The following is a 9,454-nucleotide window of genomic DNA, read 5'->3' as shown; positions in this document are numbered from 1 at the left end:
CATTATGTCTGTATCTTTTTTGATTTCCGAAGAAATTTGTTGTATATTGTAAACTGCTCTATATTGCTGGAGCCCCCGAGCCTTCTGGCTAGAGTTGTACTGTTTTTTCCATCTCGAAGACTTTTCCTCCTGTCATAATAAGATACCTCTGTTTTTTTCATTGATGGGTTGAAAGCCCCCGAGTCTCGTGGTGTCAAAGTTCTATTTTTTTGTTGCGAGGTTCTTAGACCAAAGCAGTAAGTTTGTTGGTGCGTACACTATATTTATAATTTTATTAGCTTCCGATATTTGGCGAGGTATTTAGTGTACCAAGGCGAAATATTTGGGTAAGTCTAATATGTCTATATTGTACGTTTTTTGAAACTTGAAGGCGTTGAGCCCCCGAGCGTGTCGAAGAATAAGAAATATATCTCCACTATCTTTATTATATTGCAGCACCGCGAGCCCGCCTCATTAAAAACCTTTCCGGCCCCACTCGGTGCCCCGAAAAGGAAAAGAGTGCGTCTGAAAACTCGCGGGCGTTTCAGTACATTGTATTTTTACAGAAGAGGACTATATTTTGACTCTAGGCGTAGAACCGCCTGAGCTGTGCTACGTTCCAGGGGTTTTTCTCGGGAACCCCCGTCTTCTTATCCTTGATCCTGTATGCGCCTCCGTCGATGACTTCTGTGACAACGTAAGGTCCCAACCATGGCGACTCGAGTTTTTCAGTGCGCTCTTGATTGAGTCGCAAAACTAAGTCTCCGACTTGAAAAGATCTTGGTCTCAAACGTCGACTGTGGTAATTTTTCAGGTCCTGCTGATATTTGGTTACCCTTGATAATACTTCGTCTCGAGCTTCATCGAGTGCGTCGACGTCGTCTTCCAATGCTTTCCTGGAAGCTTCTTCATTATACTCTGTGACTCTAGGGGAGTCGTGCTCTATTTCTATTGGCAGTACTGCCTCTGCTCCATGGACGAGGAAAAACGGGGTCTCCTGTGTCGCTGTATTTGGTGTTGTTCGGATGCTCCACAACACACTTGGTAGTTCTTCTGGCCAGGTATGTCGAGCTTTTTCCAGTGGTCCTAACAGGCGTTTCTTGATGCCATTGCAGATGATGCCATTGGCTTTCTCAACTTGTCCATTGGTTTGAGGATGCGCGACTGACGCGAAGTCCAATTTGGTGCCTACCTCTGCACAGTACGCCTTGAATTCCTTTGACGTAAATTTGCTGCCATTGTCTGTAACGATGCTGTGAGGTACTCCAAATCGAAAGACGATGTCCTTCACGAATTTTATTGCTGATGCTGCATCTGGTGAATTTATCGGCTTTGCTTCTATCCACTTGGTGAATTTGTCGACAGCAACCAGCAAGTACTCATATCCTCCTGGCGAAGCTTTATGCAGTTTGCCCACCATATCAAGTCCCCATTGGGCAAAGGGCCATGACAACGGTATTGGTGTTAGTTCTGCTGCTGGAGAGTGAGGTTTTGCGGCAAACCTTTGACACGCGTCGCAAGTTCTTACTATTTCCTTGGCATCCTCGATTGCTGTCAGCCAATAGAATCCTGCTCGAAAAACCTTGGCTGCAATAGCTCGACTACTTGCGTGGTGGCCACATATTCCTTCGTGTACATCCTTCAGAATTATTCTTCCTTCTTCAGGTGCGACACACCTTTGCAGGACGCCCGAAATACTTCGCTTGTATAATTCCCCTTTGATCACTGTGAAAGCTTTGGATCGTCGAATAACTCGCCTTGCTTCAACTGGATCGTCGGGTATTTCTTTCCTAAGGATGTATGATATATATGCTTGCATCCATGGAATTTGAACCATCATCACAAGTTCTTGCTCCTCTTCATCCTCCGTGGTTTCTTTCGGAGGCGTCGAAGTTTTCTCTTTTTTCTGCACCTTTTTTGGTTTCGTGGATCTCTCCGCTATTTCTTCCCAAAATACTCCTGGTGGGATTGGGAGGCACTGCGACCCGATGTTTACGAGAACATCGGCTTCATCATTGCTCAATCGGCTGATGTGGTTTACTTCGCATCCATCAAACAGCTTCTCGAGCTCATTGTACACCTCCTTGTATGCCATCATGCTATCATTGACTGCGTCACATTGGTTCATAACTTGCTGAGCTACCAATTGTGAATCGCCAAAGATTTTTAGTCGAGTTGCACCGCAAGCTTTCGCCATCTTCATCCCGTGTATGAGGGCTTCATATTCTGCTTCATTGTTAGATGCGTTAGGGAACGTCATCCGAAGGACGTATTTCAACTTGTCGCCTTCAGGTGATATAAGTACTACTCCTGCACCAGCTCCTTCTACTCTCTTGGACCCATCGAAGTTCATGGTCCAGGTTCTCGACAAATCTGGAGGTCCCGTGTTTTGTAACTCCATCCACTCTGCAATGAAATCTGGCAGAACTTGCGACTTGATTGCCTTTCTTTTTTCATACGTGATGTCCCGAGGGGAAAGTTCTATTCCCCAAAGGGAGACACGCCCTGTAGCTTCTGGATTGTTCAGTATATTTGAGAGAGGTGCTTCATTGACTACTATTATCGGGTGTGCCGAAAAATAGTGGCGCAACTTCCTTGCCGTTGCAATTACTCCATATGCTAGCTTTTGGTACTGCGGGTACCGCTGTTTGGAAGGCGACAGAACTTCACTGATGAAATATACTGGCCTTTGCACTCCATGGAGTTTTCCTTCCTCTTCTCTTTCAACGACTAACACCATGCTAACCACTTGGGGCGTGGCTGCAATATACAGCAGGAGCGGTTCCTTTTCCTTCGGCGCCACTAAAATTGGTGGTGTCGAGATTGTGCGTTTCAAACCTCGAAAGCTCTGTCGGCCTCTTCGTTCCACCGGAATTTATCTCCTTGCTTTATCAGAGCGTAAAATGGTAACGCTTTTTCTCCCAGCCTGGCTACGAATCTGCTCAAAGCTGCGACTCGCCCAGTTAACTGCTGTATTTCTTTCAACTTTGTTGGCTTCCTCATTGTGACGATAGCTTGTATTTTGTCGGGATTTGCTTCAATCCCTCTTGCTGAAACTAGAAACCCCAGAAGTTCTCCTGCTGGGACGCCAAAGGAACACTTCGTCGGGTTCAGCTTGAGGCAGAATTTGTTGAGGTTGTCAAAGGTTTCCTTGAGATCCTCGATCAACGTTACCCCCTTTTTTGATGTTATGACGACATCGTCGATGTATACTTGCACGTTTTTTCCAATCTGTGTCGCCAAACACTTCTGCATCATCCTCTGATATGTTGCTCCCGCGTTTTTTAAACCAAAAGGCATTGTTCTGTAGCAGAACACGCCGTAAGGTGTTATGAACGCTGTTTTGGCCTCATCGTCTTCTTTTAGTCTGATCTGGTTATAACCAGAGTATGCATCCAAGAAGGAAAGACGTTCACATCCTGCCGTGGAATCGATAATTTGATCGATCCTTGGGAGGGGAAAGTGATCCTTACGACAATGTTTATTGAGACACGTAAAGTCGACGCACATGCGAAGGACTGACGTGTGTTTCTTCGGCACCATCACTGGATTAGCTACTCATGTGGCTTCTGTAGATATCTCTTTGATAAAACTAGAATCCTTAAGTCGATTTACTTCTGATAGCATAGCTTTGCGGTTTGGTTCCGAAAAACGCCGCAAGGGTTGTTTGATTGGTCTCGCGAGGGGATCCAAGTTGAGGTGGTGCTCGGCAAGTTCCCTGGGTACTCCTGGCATGTCAGCTGGACACCATGCGAAGATTTTCTAGTTCTCACGGAGGAACTCGACGAGCGCGCTTTCCTATGCGAAGTCCATGTCGTTGGCGATGGACGTCGTCTTTTTCGGGTCTGCCGGGTGAATCTGCACCTCCTTAGAATTTTTCTCGGTGTTGAAAGTTGATTCTTTGTTTGGCCTTCCAACGTCTGGCAGTACGTCATAGTCAGTCATACTCCTTGACGCCAGATACTCAGCTTGCATCCCGAAAGTTTCTGATATCCGGTGAAAATCCTTGTCGCACTTATCGGCTAAGGCGAAGCTTCCTTTGACCGTGATTGGTCCCTTTGGTCCAGGCAACCTCCATAACAGGTATGTATAATGTGGCACCGCCATAAATCTAGCATATGCTGGTCGTCCCAACAAAGCGTGGTATTGCGACGGAAAATCCACGACTTCAAATTCCAGCCTCCCGATTCTATAATTTTCTCGGGTCCCAAACTGAACGTCGAGATTGATCTTCCCCAATGGGTAACTTGGTTTCTCTGGTGTGATACCGTGGAACCTTGTGTCTGTTGGCTTCAAGTTTGCTAGGGATATGTTCATCTTCCTCAATGTATCTGCATACATAAGGTTTAAGCTGCTGCCGCCGTCTATGAACACTCGAGAGACATCGAATCCCGCAATAACTGCTGGTAAAATAAGTGCTGACTGCCCTGGTCGAGGAACTTGCTGCGGATGATCTGCTATGGTGAAGCCAATATCTTGCCCGGACCAATTAAGATACTCGACAGTTGGTGGAGGCATTTTTTCTGCCATAAACACCTGTCGTGAGATTACTTTCTGAGCTCTATTGGATGGCCTTCCCTTCTGAATCATCGACACTGCTCCGTTAGAGTTAGGATCAACATAAGGTGGTGGTGGAGGTGCTTCCGCTATTCTGAGCTGATGTCGATTGTCTTCTGTGATCACGGGAGGTGGTGGTAGGTGAATCTCGCTCCTGGGTTCTCGAGGATTTCTCTGTGCTGCCCGCGCGTTAGCGTTCTCTGCGTACCTTAGCATTGCCTGGAAATTGCGACAGTCTTTCTGCAGGTGCCCTGACTGTCTTTTTCCGTTGCTGTCGAGGAAAAAGTGCATCTGACACGGCCCATTCATCATTTCTTCGGGGGAAACGAAAGGCCTCGGGAACCTAGGTCCGCTATTTTGCCTGTTGTTACGAGAATTGTCCCTGTTATCGCCTCGCTGCTCACTGCTTCTCTGATAATCATCTCTGTTGTTTCCTCCTGTGTTTGCCTGAAAACCTGCCGAAATTTGTCCTGAAGCGTCATAGTTCGGGTACTGCCGAGGAAATCGTCGCCTTGGTTGATAATTTTGACCACGGTCCTCCTCTGGCGACCTGTGCCTTTTATTGTGGACAGCATCTTCTCCATCTGCCCATCTGTTTGCTATCTCCATTAACGTGGATACTGTCTTTGGGTTGGTCCTTCCCAAGTCCTCGACGAAATCTCCACGCCTGATTCCTGCGACAAACGCATCTATCGCTCTCTCGTCAGATATATTTTCTGCCGAGTTTTTGATGATGTTCCACCTTTGGATGTATTTTCTCATTGGCTCATCTGGCTTTTGTCGACATGCTCTCAACTCCTCCAACGACGCAGGTTTCTTGCATGTGGACCGGAAATTCTTGACGAACACATCTTCGAAGCTTTCCCAGTTGTCGATAGATCCTGGGGTAAGTTTCTTTATCCAAGATCGTGCGGCTCCACTCAGATGCACCTGGATGCTTTGCATAGCTGTTGCTCTGGTTCCTCCTGTGAGCTTTACTGTCTCGAGATAATCAACTAGCCAATCCTCTGGATCTTGAAGGCCGTCGAATTTCTTGAAGTTGTCGGGTAACTTGAATCCTGAAGGAACTCGAGTTTTTCGGACTCTCCTCGTGAAGCATGGCAAACCGCACATATCTTCGTCGTTAAGCTCCGGGGATTGCCGATGTTCCCTTCTGCTTTGCCGCGCTCTGTCGACCCTTGCTTGTGCTGCCGTGTCTCTTGCTCCGCTTGGTCCTTCAGGGGATGCCGCTGTTGCTGCTGCAGGTCGTGGACTATTTTGCCTTGCCGCTCCTTCGGGAGGCGTTGTTACAAATGCTGTCCCCATAGCTCCAACTCCTGCTACCGCCATATTGTATAGTGTTTCCCTTGGATCGCCTGGAGGTGGTTTAGATGCGAGGATAAAAGCGTGTGTCGCCATATACCCAGCCTCTGGTGTCTTAGGGATGATATTTCCTCTTGTATCTATCGACATAAAAGACATGTCGAGGTTTTGGACCAAGTGCTCTCTTTCTGCTTCGGGTATGTGTTGTAACCTTGATCTTGCTCTGTTCCGAGCCTCCCTGTGGCTATCACCCGAAGTTCTAGATTGTCGACTCAGATCTGCCCTTCTCCTGCTAGATGCAGAAGCTGCCTCCTTTCTTCTGTTTAACTCAGCTGTCTGTTTTTCCAGTTCTCTTGCAGCTCGTGCGAGCCTATATTGATATGCTTGCAACTCCTCTGGCGTAGCTGTGGTGGCCATTGGTTCTGAGCCGTCCATAGCTCTCGCGGCCCTATCCCACGCTGCTTGCGAGAGTTGAACTCTGTCTCGCGGCTGTGGCCCGACGTATTTATTGCCCAGGCCTCGTTGCAGATCGGAGGGATCGACGTATGGATTTCCCAGATCGTCGAAAGCCTCAGATGTTTCCTCTTGATCTTCAATGGCATAAATCTGATGATATTTTGTATTCAGATCTATGTTGGGTTTGGTGACACCATCGTTGAGATTGATGAAGACCTTGCCCACTGTAATAGATTTGTCGATGAAGTCATAACTATCGACATCGCTTGAGCCATCGCTTATATATGAGTCCGCAGATGACTCAAACGACATGTCGCTGAAGATCTTGGCAAGTTTCTCTCTTGCCCTGGTGCTGACGTAGCGTGTCGACGAAGTTTCTTCTTCTCCTGATTCGGTTGACGATGTATAGATTGAAAAATCAGAATCGACCGCCGATGATCCCGACGAAATCGGAATTTCGACACGATACGATCCTTCCTTCTCGACGCGAAAGCGAAACCTTCCGAACGTCATCTCCATAGGCTCCTCCAGATACGCATATGCATCCAAACGGGAGGGTGGGTGAGGAACAAAATCGACAGGACCAGTAGCGATCTGTTTACCTCGATCCATTGCATTGCTTGCAGTTGATGATGTCGAAGATCTTGAACGTGCCATCGAGATCAGATCCTTACGCCTCTAGTTCCCACAGACGGCGCCAATTGACAAGGTATCAACTTGTCAATGCCTATGGATTGTAGGCTAGGGTTTAGTTGGAAGTAGAGGGCAAGTAGATCTCGAAGGTTTCAGCCGAAAAGTACTCGATGATTATGAAAACTAGGGTTTGTAAACAATGATTCGATGATCTCTGCGTCCCTCGACTCCCCCTTATATAGGAGGCGGAGCCGAGGGATTCGTGTAGTACAAGTTACATAGTCCAGGAAGGTTTCTAACTCATCCCGTAAGATTACAATTAACACTTCCTATTACAACTCTATCTTTCCTTAAATACATCTTGGGCTCCCGAATCTTCTTATTCTTCGGGTAGTGGGCCTTCAGTAAACCCCGGGTACTATCTTCGGCAGGCCCATTTGGGATGCCTATGTCAGTGAGCGCCAAACGAAAGTACCATATGGTGGACTGGGACACGGTGTGCAGACCAAAGGCATTTGGGGGTCTGGAGATCCTCAATACCAAGCGCACATGAACATTGCGTTGATGGTAAAATGGATTTGGAAACTATACCAGAATGAGGAGGGTCTGTGGGCAGACTTGCTTAGGGCCAAGTATCTGGGAAACAATGACCTTTTCTCCCCGGAGGTCCCTACGAAGGGCTTCCAGTTTTGGAATGCCATTCATAAGATCAAATGGTACTTTAAGCTGGGGGTCAAACACCTTGTGCAGGATGGGAGGAAGACGTACTTCTGGTTAGATTGGTGGACGGGCAGGGGTCCCCTTCGCGGTCTTTTCCCGGGCTTATTCACTTGTTGCGATAATTAGTTTGCGATGGTTGCCGGGGTTGGGGGGGCTAGCGCATCCGGTTCAGGCGCAGCTTCACGTTGGCTGAACGAGTAGAATGGGATAATTTGTGCCGGATCTTTGATCTGAACCCGATGAGGATGGGTGAAGACAAAGTGTCGTGGGCGCTTGAGGAGCCTGGGTGCTACTCCACCAATTCCCTGTACCTCAAACTGTCGCATGGGGCGGCGATCACACATTTCAAGGAAGTGTGGAGGACTAGGGTTCCCCCGAATATCAAGGTCTTCCTTTGGCAGCTAATCAGGGGGCGACTGCCCTCGGGTGAGTAGTTGGCCAAGCGTCATGGCCCCTCGAATGGGGACTGTGCGCTATGTGGGGAGTTCGAGGATTGTAATCATATATTCTTCAACTGCCACTTGGCAAAGTTTATGTGGGCAGGGATTAGGGAAATCTTGTCGTGCGCTTGGAACCCAACAAAGGTTGGTGACTTTATCGCTATTGTCCAGGGTTTGTCGGGGCGCCTCCGTAGATTAGCTTGGTTTACCTTTGCAGCTCAATGTTGGACGCTTTGGAATATTCGCAATAAGCTAGCTATAGAGGGAAAGGTCATCAGCAGCCCGACTGATGCTATGTTCAAAATGTCTATTCATATGTAGGGCTGGAGGGTTTTGGTCAGACAGACGGACCGGAGGCTGTTAGACGTGGCGATGGATGAGGTTAGGCGGCTCCATGGGTCGACGAGGACATGAGCTTGTGGCGGTGCAGCGTTACTCGGCAGTGCCCTCGGTTGTCGGCATCTCGTAGCACGTGTGTGGACCTTGTTCTTTTTTTCTCTAACACACGCCTAAGCGAGTGTCTTTGTATATTAGAAGGAGCCGCAAAGAGGTGGAAAAACTGTACAAACTGTAGCAGCGCTACAAGAGAAAGACAGAGAAACAAAACAAAAGATCTAAAAAACAAGGACAAAAAGAAGAAAAGAAGAAGAAAACTATACATGGGTTAACATTTGTTAACCCAACGGCCAGGGACTTAGGGAGAGTCCGGAGGTCGAGCATGGAGAGGTAAGCGACGTAACTCCTTGGCGCCGGCAAGAATCCATAGCCGAGCCTCCTCGAGGATAGAGAGAGAGAGATCCATGTGACAAGGGCTCAGGTTGTTGAAGACGACATCATTCCTGGATTTCCAAATTCTCCACAGGGTGAGGATGATGATGGACCTTGCAGCCTTGAGCAGGCTGGGGGCAACACGAGTGGCAGCCGTCTCAAACCAAGACGAGAAAGTCTCATTAGGGCCTGGCAAACAGGCCTGCAAGCCAAGTTTAGACAGGGAATGGAACCAGACTTGCTTGGCAAAAGGGCATTGCAGCAGGAGATGACTAATTGACTCAGATTCTTGATCACAAACAGCACAGGTGTCAGAAGTAGACAGGCCATGTCGCAGCCTGCGCTCACCGGTCCAGCAGCGATCAGCCGCAGCAAGCCAAGCAAACACTTTGCACTTGAGGGGAGCCCAACAATCCCAAATGGCCAAATGGTGCGGAGATAAAGTTCTTCCGGCAAAAAGGGCATTATACGCAGACTTGCTAGAGTATAGACCGGAGCTCGAGAGATTCCAGATGAACTCATCCTCCGTGGCAGGTGACAGCACTTGAGCTTCAGAGAGATCAACCAAAAGCAGAAACTGCAGGACCCCTTCAACGGAG

Source organism: Lolium perenne, chromosome 1, assembly GCF_019359855.2.
Source record: "Lolium perenne isolate Kyuss_39 chromosome 1, Kyuss_2.0, whole genome shotgun sequence".
In the NCBI taxonomy this organism is placed as follows: domain Eukaryota; kingdom Viridiplantae; phylum Streptophyta; class Magnoliopsida; order Poales; family Poaceae; genus Lolium; species Lolium perenne.
Note: the sequence above shows the minus strand (reverse complement) of the source record.